A 12,137-nucleotide genomic window follows, 5' to 3' on the forward strand; every position below is an offset into this window, starting at 1 on the left:
ACAGAGTGAGCAGTCTCTTAGCCTCATATGACACACTCACTGGGCAGGATTTTGAGTCCCCACAGAGGCTGGCAATAGAGGTGGGTGGAATGTGGTTGTTGAGGGGGGTGGGGGGGGTGGAATGTGGTTGTGGGGTGGGGGTGGGGTGCTGTTGGTGGTGGCAGGGTTACCCTCCTGCATGGGGAGGGTAGTCTTCACTACAGTGTTCAATTGTTCTATGTTCAATTATGAGCCTGGTAACTGATCTGTGCTCACTGTGTTTGATTGGCTGAGTCTGGGTGTTTAATTTAAGTAAGAGATAAGTGAACAGACACCACAGAAACTACTAAAAGCTGATCTATGAGCGTGAATTCAGATATTTTGGGATTACAGAGATATTTTAAAATTCTTGTAAATAAACTTGTTGAACACTGAGAAACTAATATCTTCTCTGCATTATGCTGAGATATATAAAATATACAACAACATGAGGATAGTTGAGGAAAGCTTAACTTTGCCAGCTCCAGCACTGTTTCTTTCATTGCTGAGATCCACCCATAGAAGCATAGAAAATAGGAGCAGGCGTAGGTAACTAAGCCCTTTGAGCCTGCTCTGCCATTCAATATGATCATGGCTGATCCCCTATCTCAACGCTGTACTCCCACTCTCCCCATACACTTTGACACCTTTAGAGTCTAGAAATCTATTTGCTTATTAAATATATTCAGTGACTTGGCCTCCACAGCTTTGTGGTTGGGAATTCCACAGGTTCACCACCCTGAGTGAAGAAATTTCTCCTCATCTCAGTTCTAAATGGAACTGTATCCTGAGACTTATTCTAGACAGCCCAGCCAGAGGAAGCATCATCTTTGCATCCGGTCTGTCCAGCCCTGTCAGAATTTTATATGTTTCAATGAGATCGCTTCTCATTCTTCTAAACTGCAGCGAATACAGGCCTAGTGAACCCAATCTCTCCTCGTGCGACAATCCTGCCATCCCAGGAATCAGTCTGGTGAACCTTCCCTGCACTCCCTCTACTGCAAGTATATCCTTTCTGAGGTAAGGAGACCAAAATTGCGCACAGTACTCCAAGTGTGGTCTCACCAAGGGCCTTTTCAGATGCAGTAATACATCCTTGCTCCTGTACTCAAATCCTCTTGCAATGAAGGCCAATATATCATTTGCCTTCTTAATTGCTTGCTGCACCTGCATGTTTGCTTTCAGTGATCGGTGTATAAGGACATCCAGGTCCCTTTGTACATCAACATTTTCCAATCTATCACCATTTAAATAATAGTCTGCCATTCTGTTTTTCCTACCAAAGTGGATAACTTCACACTTGTTATACTGCATGTGCCATGTATTGGCCTAGTCACTCAACTTGTCTAAATCGCTTTGAAGCCTCTTTACATCCTCCTCACCACTCACATTCCCACCTAGTTTTGTGTCACAGCAAATTGGAAATATTACATTTGGTTCCCTCATCCAAATCATTGATATATATTGTGAATAGATGGGGCCAAGCACTGATAGAAACATAGAAAATAGGAGCAGGAGTTGGTCATTCAGCCCTTCGAGCCTGCTCCGCCATTCAATACGATCATGGCTGATTCTCTATTTCAATGTTGTGCTCCTGCACTCTCCCCATACTCCTTGACATCTTTAGAGTCCAGAAATCTATCTATTTCCTTCTTAAACACACCCTGGGATGTAGGTTATTGGGCCCTGGGGATTTATCAGCTTTCAGTTCCATTAATTTCTCCAGCACTGTTGTTTTTGTAATACTAATTTCCTTCAATTATTCCTTCTCACTAGGCCCTTGGTTCCCTAGTATCGCTGGGAAGTTATTTTCTCTTCCTCTGTGAAGACAGATCTAAAGCAGTTGTTTAATTGCTCTGCCATTTCCTTGTTCTCTATTATAAATTCTCTTATTTAAGATTGTAAGGGACCTACAATTGCCTTCACTAATTTTTTTTCATACTTATAGAAGCTTTTACAGTGCACTTTTATGTTCCTTGCAAGTTTACTCTCATACTCTATTTTTCTCCTCTTAATCAATCTCTTGATTCTCCTTTGCCAAATTCTAAACTGCTCCCTATCCTCAGGCTTGCTACTTTTTGACTCATCTTTGGATTTAATACTTTCCTCAATTTCTTTTGTTAGCTATGGTTGGGCCACTGCGGTACCCCATTAGTCATTGCCTGCCACTCCAAAAAAAAGACCCATTTATTCCTACTTTGTTTTCTGTCTGCTAACAAATTCTCAATCCATGCCAATATATTACTTCCAATTCCATGTGCTTTAATTTTGCACACGAACCTCTAATGTGGGACTTTATCCAAAGCTTTCTGAAAATCCAAATACACCACATCCACTGGTTCTCCCTTATCTATTCTACTAGTTACATCCTCAAAAAAATCACCAGTATGTTTGTCAAACATGATTTGCCTTTCATAAATCCAAGTTGACATTGTTTAATCCTGTTGATATTTTCTAAGTGCCCTGTTATCACATCCTTTATAATAGACTCTAGCATTTTCCCTACTACGGATGTTAGGCTAACCAGTCCATAATTTGCTGTTTTCCCCTTCCCACCTTTAAATAGTGGGGCTACATTTGTACCTATACCATAAGGACTGAAGTGATTCAAGAAGGCAGCTCACTGCCACCTTCTCAAGGGCAATTAAGATGGGCAATAAACGCTGATCTTGCCAGTGACACCCACATTCTGCAAGTGAATAAAAAACCTCCGATCTGCCAGGTTTGTTCTAGAATTTAGAGAATTTTGGAAGATGGCAACCAATGCATCCACTATTTCCATGGCAACTTCCTTTAGTACCCTGGGATGTAAATTATCATGCCCTGGGGATTTATTGGCTTTCAGTCCATTAATTTCTCCAGCATTATTTTTTTACTAATACTAATTTCCTGCAATTCCTTGTGCTCACTAGACCCTTGGTTCTCTGCTACTTCTGAGAAGTTATTTGTGTCTTCTTCCATGAAGACAGACTAAATTAGTTGTTTAATTGCTCTGCCATTTCCTTGCTCTATTATAAATTCTCCCATTTTAGATCATGGGCAGAATTTTGCCCTCGGATGGCAGGCGGGTCCCACCAGCTCGGCGGCGGATGGACAGCCGACCCCCACCACCGAAATGGGGCCTGCCGCCATTTTAAGTGGGTGGGCCAATTAAGGCCCACCCAGCAGTCTGCCCGACAGGAAGTGCTATGCGCTTCCTGTGCGGGTGGGGGGGGAGGGAATCCCCATTTGTCAAAGTGCGCTCTTTCGCGCTTGTGTGCAAAATAGCGCACTGCTCCCTGAGGCAAAGTCCTGTCTCAGGGAGATTACTGACAGGTAAGTAAAGTCTAAAAATAAAAAAATATTAAAATTATTAACATGCCCCCCTCATGTGACAATGTTACATGACAATGTCACGAGATGGGACATGTTAATGATAAACACTTAAAATTTATTACATTTTTAAAAAATGGACATGAAACTTCACCCCGCCAGTGGATGAAGTTTCATGTATTATCAGAAGCCCGCTGGGGCTCCTGGCCTGCCCGACAGCCTTAAGCTTGGATGGGCAGGTATTTAATTATCTTAATTAGCCTGTCAATGGCCTTAATTGGCAGCTGATTTTGCTGTCTGTCCACCTTCCTAAAAATTTAAATGGCCCAGGATGACGTCAGGGATTCCTCCCAACGTCATTTTCCCCTTGGCGAGCGGGCCCCGCCCTTAAATCACCGAGGGGAAAATCCTGGCCCATGTGTCTTCCCCATTTCTTTTTTAATTTTTTACGTAATTATAGAAGCTTTTACAATCTGCTTTTATGTTTCTTTAAGTTTACTCTCATGTTCTATTTTTCCCCTCTTAATCAATCTCCTGGTCCTCCTTTGTTGAATTAAAAACTGCTCCAATCCTCGGGCTTGCTACTTTTTCTAGCAAACTTTATATGACTTGCCTTTGGGTCTGACACTATCCTTAATTCCTTTTGTTAGCCATGGTTGGGCTGCTTCTCTTGTTCTATTTTTGCACCAGAAAGGAATGTATAACTGTTGCAATGCTTGCATTCGTTCCTTAAATATTAGCCATTGCCTATCCACCATTATGCTTTTTAATGAAATTCCCCAATCTATTGTAGCCAACTCACCCCTCATACCTTTGTAGTTTTCTTTGTTTAGATTTAGGACCCTGGTTTTCTTTGTTTAGATTTAGGACCCTGGTTTCAAATTGGACTACTTCACTTTCCATCCTAATGAAGAATTCCATCATGTTATTGTCACTCTTCCCCAAAGGACCTCGCACAACAAGATTATTAATTAAACTTTTCTCACTGCACAATACCAAATCTGGGATAGCCTGTTCCTTATTGGCTCCTCAACGTACTGACTGCTAATTTGGTTTGCCCAGTCTATATGTAGATTAAAGTCACCCATGATTATTATAGCATCCTTTATACATGCATCTCTGATTTCTGTTTAATGCCGTCCCTTTCCTTACCACTACTGTTTGGAGACCTATAGGCAACTCCCACTAATGTTTTCTGCCCCTTGTTGCTCCCTAGGTCCATCCAGACTGATTTTACATCTAGATTTTCTGAGTCAATATCCTTTCACCTTATTGCACTGATTTCATCCTGAACTAAATGCCACCCCACCTCCTTTTCCTTTTTGCCTGTCCTTCCTAAATAAATATTGAATACCCTTAGACATTCAGTTCACATCTTGGTCACCCTGCAGCCATGTCTCCATAATCACAATCATATCGTACACATTTACATCTACTTGTGCTGTTAATCGTCTATCATGTTACGAATGCTCCATGCATTTAGATTCAGTGCCTTTAGACTTGTCTTTTGGAAGGTTTATTTTATGTAACTTTTTTTTGTACTATGGCCCTATCTGCTGATAGCCTTTGTTTCCTCTGCCTTCCACTTTTCTGTCTATCATTTCTATCTTGGTTTCTCTCTCTTGTGTCTCCCTGCTCAGGTTCCCACTCCCCTGCTACTCTAGTTTAAACCCTCCCCCACAGTTCTAGTGAAAACCCCTGCAGGGATATTGGTCCTGGTCCTGCTGGGGTGCAACACCTCCAACTTGTACAGGTTCCATCTTTCCCAGAATCGGTCCCAATGCCTCAGGAATCTAAATCCCTCCCTCCAGCCACACATTCATCTGATCTATTCTCCTATTTCTAATCTCGTTAGCATGTGGCACTGGGAGTAATCCTGAAATTTCAACCTCTGAGATCCTGCTTTTTAAATCTATTTCCTAGCTTCCTATATTCTGCTTTCAGGACTTCATCCCTCTTTTTACTTATGTTATTGGTACCAACATGGACCCCGACCTCTGGCTGTTTACCATCCTCCTTCACTCAGTGACCTGGCACCAGGGAGACAACATACCATCCTGGTGTTACACCTGCGGCCACAGAAACATCTATCTGTTCCCCTTACGATAGAATCCCCTATCCTTATTGCTCTCTTTTCTCCCCCCCCCACCCCTGTGCAGCTGAGCCACTCGTGGTGCCATGGACTTGGCTCTTGCTGCATTCCCCTGAGAAACCATTTCCCCCAGCAGTATCCAAAATGGAAAATCCATTAGAGAGGGAGATGGACCCAGGGGTCTCCTGCGCAACCCGCTTAATGCTTTTACTCTGTCTGGCAGTCACACATTCCCTTTCTGCCTGTGAACGCTTTACCTGCGGTGTGACCACCTCACTGTATGTGCTATCCACAAAGCTCTCAGCCTTGCAGCTGCTCCACACTGACCCCAGCCACAGCTCCAGCTCTGAAACATGGATTTTGTGTAGCTGCAGCTGGAGACACTTCCTGCACACGCAGTCGCCCTGGACACTGGAAGTGTCCCCAATTTCCACATCGCACAGGAAGAGTATCCCATGTGGCTGAGCTACCCTGCCATGACTTTACTTTAAATTACTCCCTTTACTTTTACTTCCCCTGGTTTAAAGAATATTAAATATATACTAGTGACCTTTCTTCTTACACTTTAAACACTACTTAATCTAAAATAAAGACCAATTTTTACTTTAAAGGCTGGAAAGTAGGAATACTTACCAGGTCCTACTTACCAAGGCCACCTGGCTCCCAGTCCCGCTCTGGTCTCAGGCCTGGTTCCACTCAGTCTTTAAGGCTGCTGCTCCTCTCACGTTATCAAATGCCAAAAGCAAGGAGGGCCTCTTTCACTTCATCCCCTAACTCCCCTGAATCATCCAGCTCCCAGCACTCTATTCTAAGTCATGCTAAGTTGGCTGGCTTTATATGCTCCCAAAACAAAGGCGAGCCGGCCCAATCACAGAGGAACCAGTTTCAGCTGCTTCTTTAATGAACTAAGCCCAACCACTCATCCAGTGGAGACCTCTTTTAAAATCCAGCTTGAGGCTGGGAGCTTTAGAATTTAAACTGTAGATTTCAGTTAAATGCTAACTACAAACAAAATTAAAATTTTACAAAAAGATTTTAAAAGATTAAGACTCCTTACTCACTATCCACCAGCATTGTGGGATCAATGGATTTTGGGGTTCAAAGCCTACTTGCTCGCTGTGGGATAGACAGTCCAGATGTAGCAGTAATCCACAAGAAGGCAATACTTGTACATTTGTCTTGGAACAGAAGGCCAGCGAATATTTGAACAGCTCACAGAAGACACGTTTACATTTGATATGGCCGTAAGTGCTCTCAATAAAACTAATCTGTAAATGCAGTGAAATCACTCAAGCTTTTTCCCAAGAGGCACTGTGAGTTATGATGTCAGCAAGCCAAGTTTGGATAATTGGTACAGTGCTTCTGAAAAGCATCTTTTATCCTATAAGGACTAAAGGACATTAAACAGGCAAAACATGCAAACTTCCTCTAATGTCTTGGAAATTGATCTTTGGATGACCAATCACAATGGGAAGGTGGTGGATGGTGGAAATTTTGCAGCTAATCTGATGGAGTCAGTCTGAGGCTTAGCCAATTAAATAACCAAGACTCAATTTGCACAACGGTGGCATGTACATTTTGTCAATTAGAGTATGGCCGGGATTTTCTGCACTCGATCGTGACGGGTGTATTCGGTGGCGAGATCGGAGAATCTCACGAGAAGGCCCTAGGTGCATTTCCCCGAGACGTGAATCTTAGAAGTGATTGTTCCCTCCCCCCAACCTGTCAATGGTGGGCCACGTTTCCTGCTGTCGAAATGTTGGGAAATTATTTTGAATGCACATACATCTCATTATTGGCCGGGATTTTCCAGCCCTGTTGCAGGTGGGACCCGCCGTGGGTGAGGCGGCTCCTCAGCCAGAAGTCCATTGACTTGCGGTGGGACTGGAAGATCCCGGCGATGGGCAGGTGCAGAAAATCCCGCTGATTGTGGCCACACGCCGGAATCAGGCCACACGGCAAATTTAAATCCCATGCTCGCATAATTTTACAATGGCCTGATTTACAACTGCCTTTAAAAGGCGTGCACCTGAAAACATGAATTTCTAGGTGAACTCGGAGGTGAGTGCACACAACTTTGCGCAGTGCTCACGATGATCCCGGTGCAAGGAAGTGGCTTTGCGGATTCGGTGGTGGGGGGGTTTTGGTCACAGGCGAGTCTCCACAGTGGCTTCTTCGTGGCTGACTTGTGGTGCCGGCGCAAGGGCGGCAGTGTAGGAGGGAAGGGAACCTCAGGGCAAGGGCAACTATGCCGGGAGAAGGGAACCTTGGGGTAAGGAATACAAAGCAAGCGGGGGTCACGGCAGCACAGACTGAAGTTTAAATACAAACAAATGGCAGGTGGGGGGGACGGGTCAGGGAAGGAAACGGCCAACGGCCAAATGGCAAAGGCCAAAACATGTCAAAGGTGAGCACTCTTCCACAGCTGAGAACGTTTAGCTTGAGCTCAATTGAAGTGCTTGGAGTCAGGCTAATGAAACAAGTGTGCCCACTCAAGCAGCATTAATTCCGGAGTGTGCCAATGAATGCTCCTCTACTGTTAACCCCTCGTGCGCAGACTCCAAAATTGAATGAGTGCTATGGTGCTGCAGAACCATTGGGTGACTGGGCAAGCCTGAGGATCCCCTTGGGAAAGGTGGCCATGGAATGCTCAAGGGGGGGGGTGCACTCCTAATCCCTTGCGTTAAGTTTAAGCAGACATTGAAAGATCAACATTATGGCCCAAGCAAACCGCGAAGCCTCGGAGTCCAGGTTAGGAAAATGCCTGTGCCTGAGGTGAGAGTTCAGGATGCAGTCGAGTGGCTGAAGCTGCTGCCACTCAGTCATGTGGTGTGGGGCGGTGCTGGGTGTGGGCATGGTGAGCCGTCATGTGCACTAAACACTGGGCATCCATGTGGTAGCCTGGACTCTCCAGCATGTGTTAAGGGGCCTTGAGATGCAGCCACAGGGTATGATCTGACCAAGAGTGGTCCTTAGGAGACAATTGCGGACCCTTGCATCTCTCTCTTTGACATTGCAGTGAGCAGACCATCAGGAACATGAAGCCTGGTGATCTCGCTGTTTGCCTCATTGCTTATAGGTAGGAGAGAAGAAGGGGAAGAATGTGACGGAGGTACCTGACTCACCAAAGGGAGGAGCAGAATCCTGAAGACCAAGGGATGGCATGGCCTCCTCTGCACACAGAGGATGAACCCCAGAGAGCTGTCATTTGTAGGCGCCTCACTGGACCAAGGGTCTATAGACGGTGCATGTGCTACCTGCAGATGAGTGATAACCAGTGTTGCCAACACCTATGCACGTCAAGGGAACTGCTCTTGCACATATGCCACCTTCTGCAGGATTTGGCACCACGGGGACTCAGAGGGCATCCACTGCCAGTGGTAGTTAAAGTTACCACTGCGTTCAATTTATATGGTGGTGGCTCCTTCCAGGGCTCCACTGGGGACTTCTGTGGGATTTCTCAAGCCTCTACACACTAGTGCATCTAGGAGGTCACTGACACCTTTATTGCCAAGAGACACAATTTTGTAAATTTCGACAGAGATCAGGTGAGCCAGGAAGCAAGAGTGCTGGGACTTGCTGAGATTTCCAGTTTTCCACAGGTGCAGGGTGCCATCGACTGCATTTATGTGTCTCTTAAATCTTCCTGGCAACAAGCAGTCAGTTGTGAACCACAAAGGCTTCCTCTCTCTCATGCAGGTTTGTGAAAGATACCCCGAAGCGTACACAACTCATACATTCTCAGCAGGCCTCGGATCCCTGACATCTCTCAGGGACTACACAGGATGCAGAGTTGGCTCCTCAGGGAAAAGGGCTACGCACAAATGGCGTGTCTGATGACTCTCGTGCGGTGGCCTCAGATTTCAGGTGAGAGAAGGTATAACGAGGCTCATGCTGCAACCTGGAGTTTGGTTGAGCACGCCATAGGAATCCTGAAAATGAGGATCTGGTGCCTGGACAGATCTGGCGGGGCACTCCAATACACTTCCCAGAGGGTGTCACACATCATAGTGGCTTGCTGTGCACTGCACAACCTGTTGATGCAAAGAGGGGAGGACCAGGATGATGAGGAGATGCAAGAGCTGCACGTCTTCTCTGATGAGGAGGTTGTCGAAGGGGATGAGGGTGATGAGGCCCTGGAAGGCGAGGATGCAGACGATGAGGCCATTGCACTGGCCAGATGAGGCAGTTATAGTCGTGAGGCCCTCATTGCCACAAGATTCCAGGAGGATGATGACAAGATGCAGTGAGGACACTCCTGAGATCTTCACATTGAATCTGGGAATGTCTAACACCTGTCTAGCTGAGGGCAGCGCACATATGCTCTGTGTAGAGGCTCATAACATGGAGACACTGCTGAGATAGAGCGGCCACATGGACTTTAACAGCACTTGATAATTTGGCAGGCTTCATCACCTATTCCCTTCAGCTGTGAAGAATGGTGACATGGGGGGTAGTCCCACCTCTAAGGTGTTGAGAGCACACAGAGAACATCATGGAACCCAGTGACACTCGGGTACGAGATTCTTGCAGCAAACAAAAGCCACATGGAGGTGCACACATCACTAATCTGGGGAGTGACTTTGAAGCTGGACAATCACTGTGCTCAAAAGGTTACACTCTGCACAGAGGAGAGGCCCTGGACTGCAACAGTAACCTTCGTTTTGTGCAGGAAGCAAGGCTTCACATCCGATTGGCACAAACATTACTCAACATAACAAGGAGCCATAGACAAGGGGCTGAATTTTGCCGTCGACGAGCAGGGGGCGGGGCCCGCTCGCCGATGCACAAAATGACACGGGATGACGTCGGGCGGAACCCCTGATGTCATCCCGGTCCATTTAAATTTTCAGGAAGGCGGGGGCGCAGCAAAATCAGCTGCGGGCCCACCGACCTGTCAATGGCCAATTGAGGCCATTGACAGGATCATTTAAACAATTAAAGGACCCGCCCATCCAACCTTAAGGTTGGCGGGCAGGCCAGGAGCCCTGGCGGCAAATAGAGAAAACATGAAACCTCATCCACCGGTGGGATGAGGTTTCATGTAGGGATTTAAAAAGTTTAATAAAGTTTTAGTGTAGATTATGAACATGTCCCATCTCATGAGTCTACATCTACATCATCTACATTGTCACATGACGGGGATATGTTAAGGATTTTTTTTCTATTTTTAATGTTTTTAGAACTGTCAGCGATCTCCCTGAGGCAGCACTTAGCCTCATGGAGATGTGCGCATGCTCAAAAGAGCATGGTCTTGCTTTTGGGGAATCCCACCCCCAACCCGCACAGGAAGCGCATAGCGCTTCCCGCCGAACATCACGCTGGGCGGACCTTAATTGGCCCGCCCTCGTAAAATGGCGGCGGGGCCCTTTTCTCTGGCAGGGATCGGCTCCCCACCCGCAAGACAGGCAGAAAATTCTGCCCAAGGAGACATTTTTGGGAGTGTATTTACAATGGTCAACATTAAATACAAGTGATTAACACCTGTGCCCATGTTATGCAACTACATCTTCTTGACCTTCCTAACTTTGCCACTATGTCTTGGTTCTCCCCTGACATACACAGCAAAGGTGGAGTTGGCCTGCTGACTGCTACGCCCTGTTGTCTGTGATGACCTTGGCTGGCCTCTGGAGGACCGAGACCTGGAGGGCTCTGGCCTGCTTTCGGGGTCCTGCTGTGTCAGTGGCAGTGCCACCCTCCTGACCCCGTGGAGCTGGAGTTGCTGAGGTCACAGGAAGAGGGGATTCGGATGGGCTGGTCACTCGTAGAGTCACCTAGGTGGGTGGCGCAGGGGTGTGCATCTGCTGATCCTCCTCCCTGGGGTACCAAAGGGCCCCTGGCTGACTTGTTGAGAGGAAAGGGCAGCTGGACTGAGCTCAACAGGCCCCGTCCTCCCCTCACATCGACACTGATGGATGCCTACCAGTGCCTCGGTGATGGGAGTGCAGCTCCTGCAGCAGTGCAGGATCGATGTCCTGGACAAGGTCTCCATGGCAGTTGCCATCCTACCAGTGTTGACCTCAGTGTGTTGGCATGCCGGCGCTATCACCTCAGCCTGAACGTGGACAGACTCCTCAATCTGAGGAGTGCAGCGGACATCCCTTCCTGATGTTCCTGAGCTTGCCTTTCGGTAGGAAATAGAGATAGTTTAAATAAGTTGTATTTGTCTTTGTGGATGTTAGGAATAAGCTATAGCTTTGAGTTTAAATTTTAGCTTTAAGGTTAATGTATATTTTCCTATTTGTGGGTTAGAAGGTAAAATCTGGGATCTAGTTTCATTGTAGAATGGAGACAGCAGGTCTAAGGCTTTGTTTGTGTGCCTGCATTCTAATGAGATTTTACAACTCTTAAAGGGAAGGTAGAAAAAAGTCTGCGCTGTTGCCTAGCAACAGGAGGCCTCACAGAGATAGAAAAGTAGTTTCAGTTCAATTTGAGTGCAGTTGGTCAGTATTTTCCAAGATTGAAAGGAGTTGTCAGCAGAAGCAGCATAAGAGAGGGACAGAAAGCAAGTCCCAAAGTAAAGTTGGAAGCAGTGGCCAGCAGAAGCAGGACAGGAGAGGGAACTGCGCAGGAAGCAGGCTTCTCCAAAGAACAGAAGAAGAAAGTCCCCAAAACCAGGGAGTGGAACAGGAAAGGTCTCAATAGGACAGTTAAATCAAAGGACAAGGAAAGGGACCTGGAAAAGATCCTGTTAAGTGAAGGTAAGAGCGAGGAG

At 46.3% G+C, this 12,137-nt stretch overlaps 1 protein-coding gene across 1 annotated transcript in view; it reads right to left on the reverse strand.

Moving 5' to 3' along the window:
• drp2 (dystrophin related protein 2) overlaps positions 1-12,137 on the reverse strand; it is a 164,822-nt gene that overhangs the window by 8,300 nt on the left and 144,385 nt on the right. The gene's annotated exons all lie outside the window — the stretch shown is intronic.

The sequence above is a fragment of the Cetorhinus maximus genome, chromosome 8, assembly GCF_964194155.1.
Source record: "Cetorhinus maximus chromosome 8, sCetMax3.hap1.1, whole genome shotgun sequence".
NCBI classification, from domain to species: domain Eukaryota; kingdom Metazoa; phylum Chordata; class Chondrichthyes; order Lamniformes; family Cetorhinidae; genus Cetorhinus; species Cetorhinus maximus.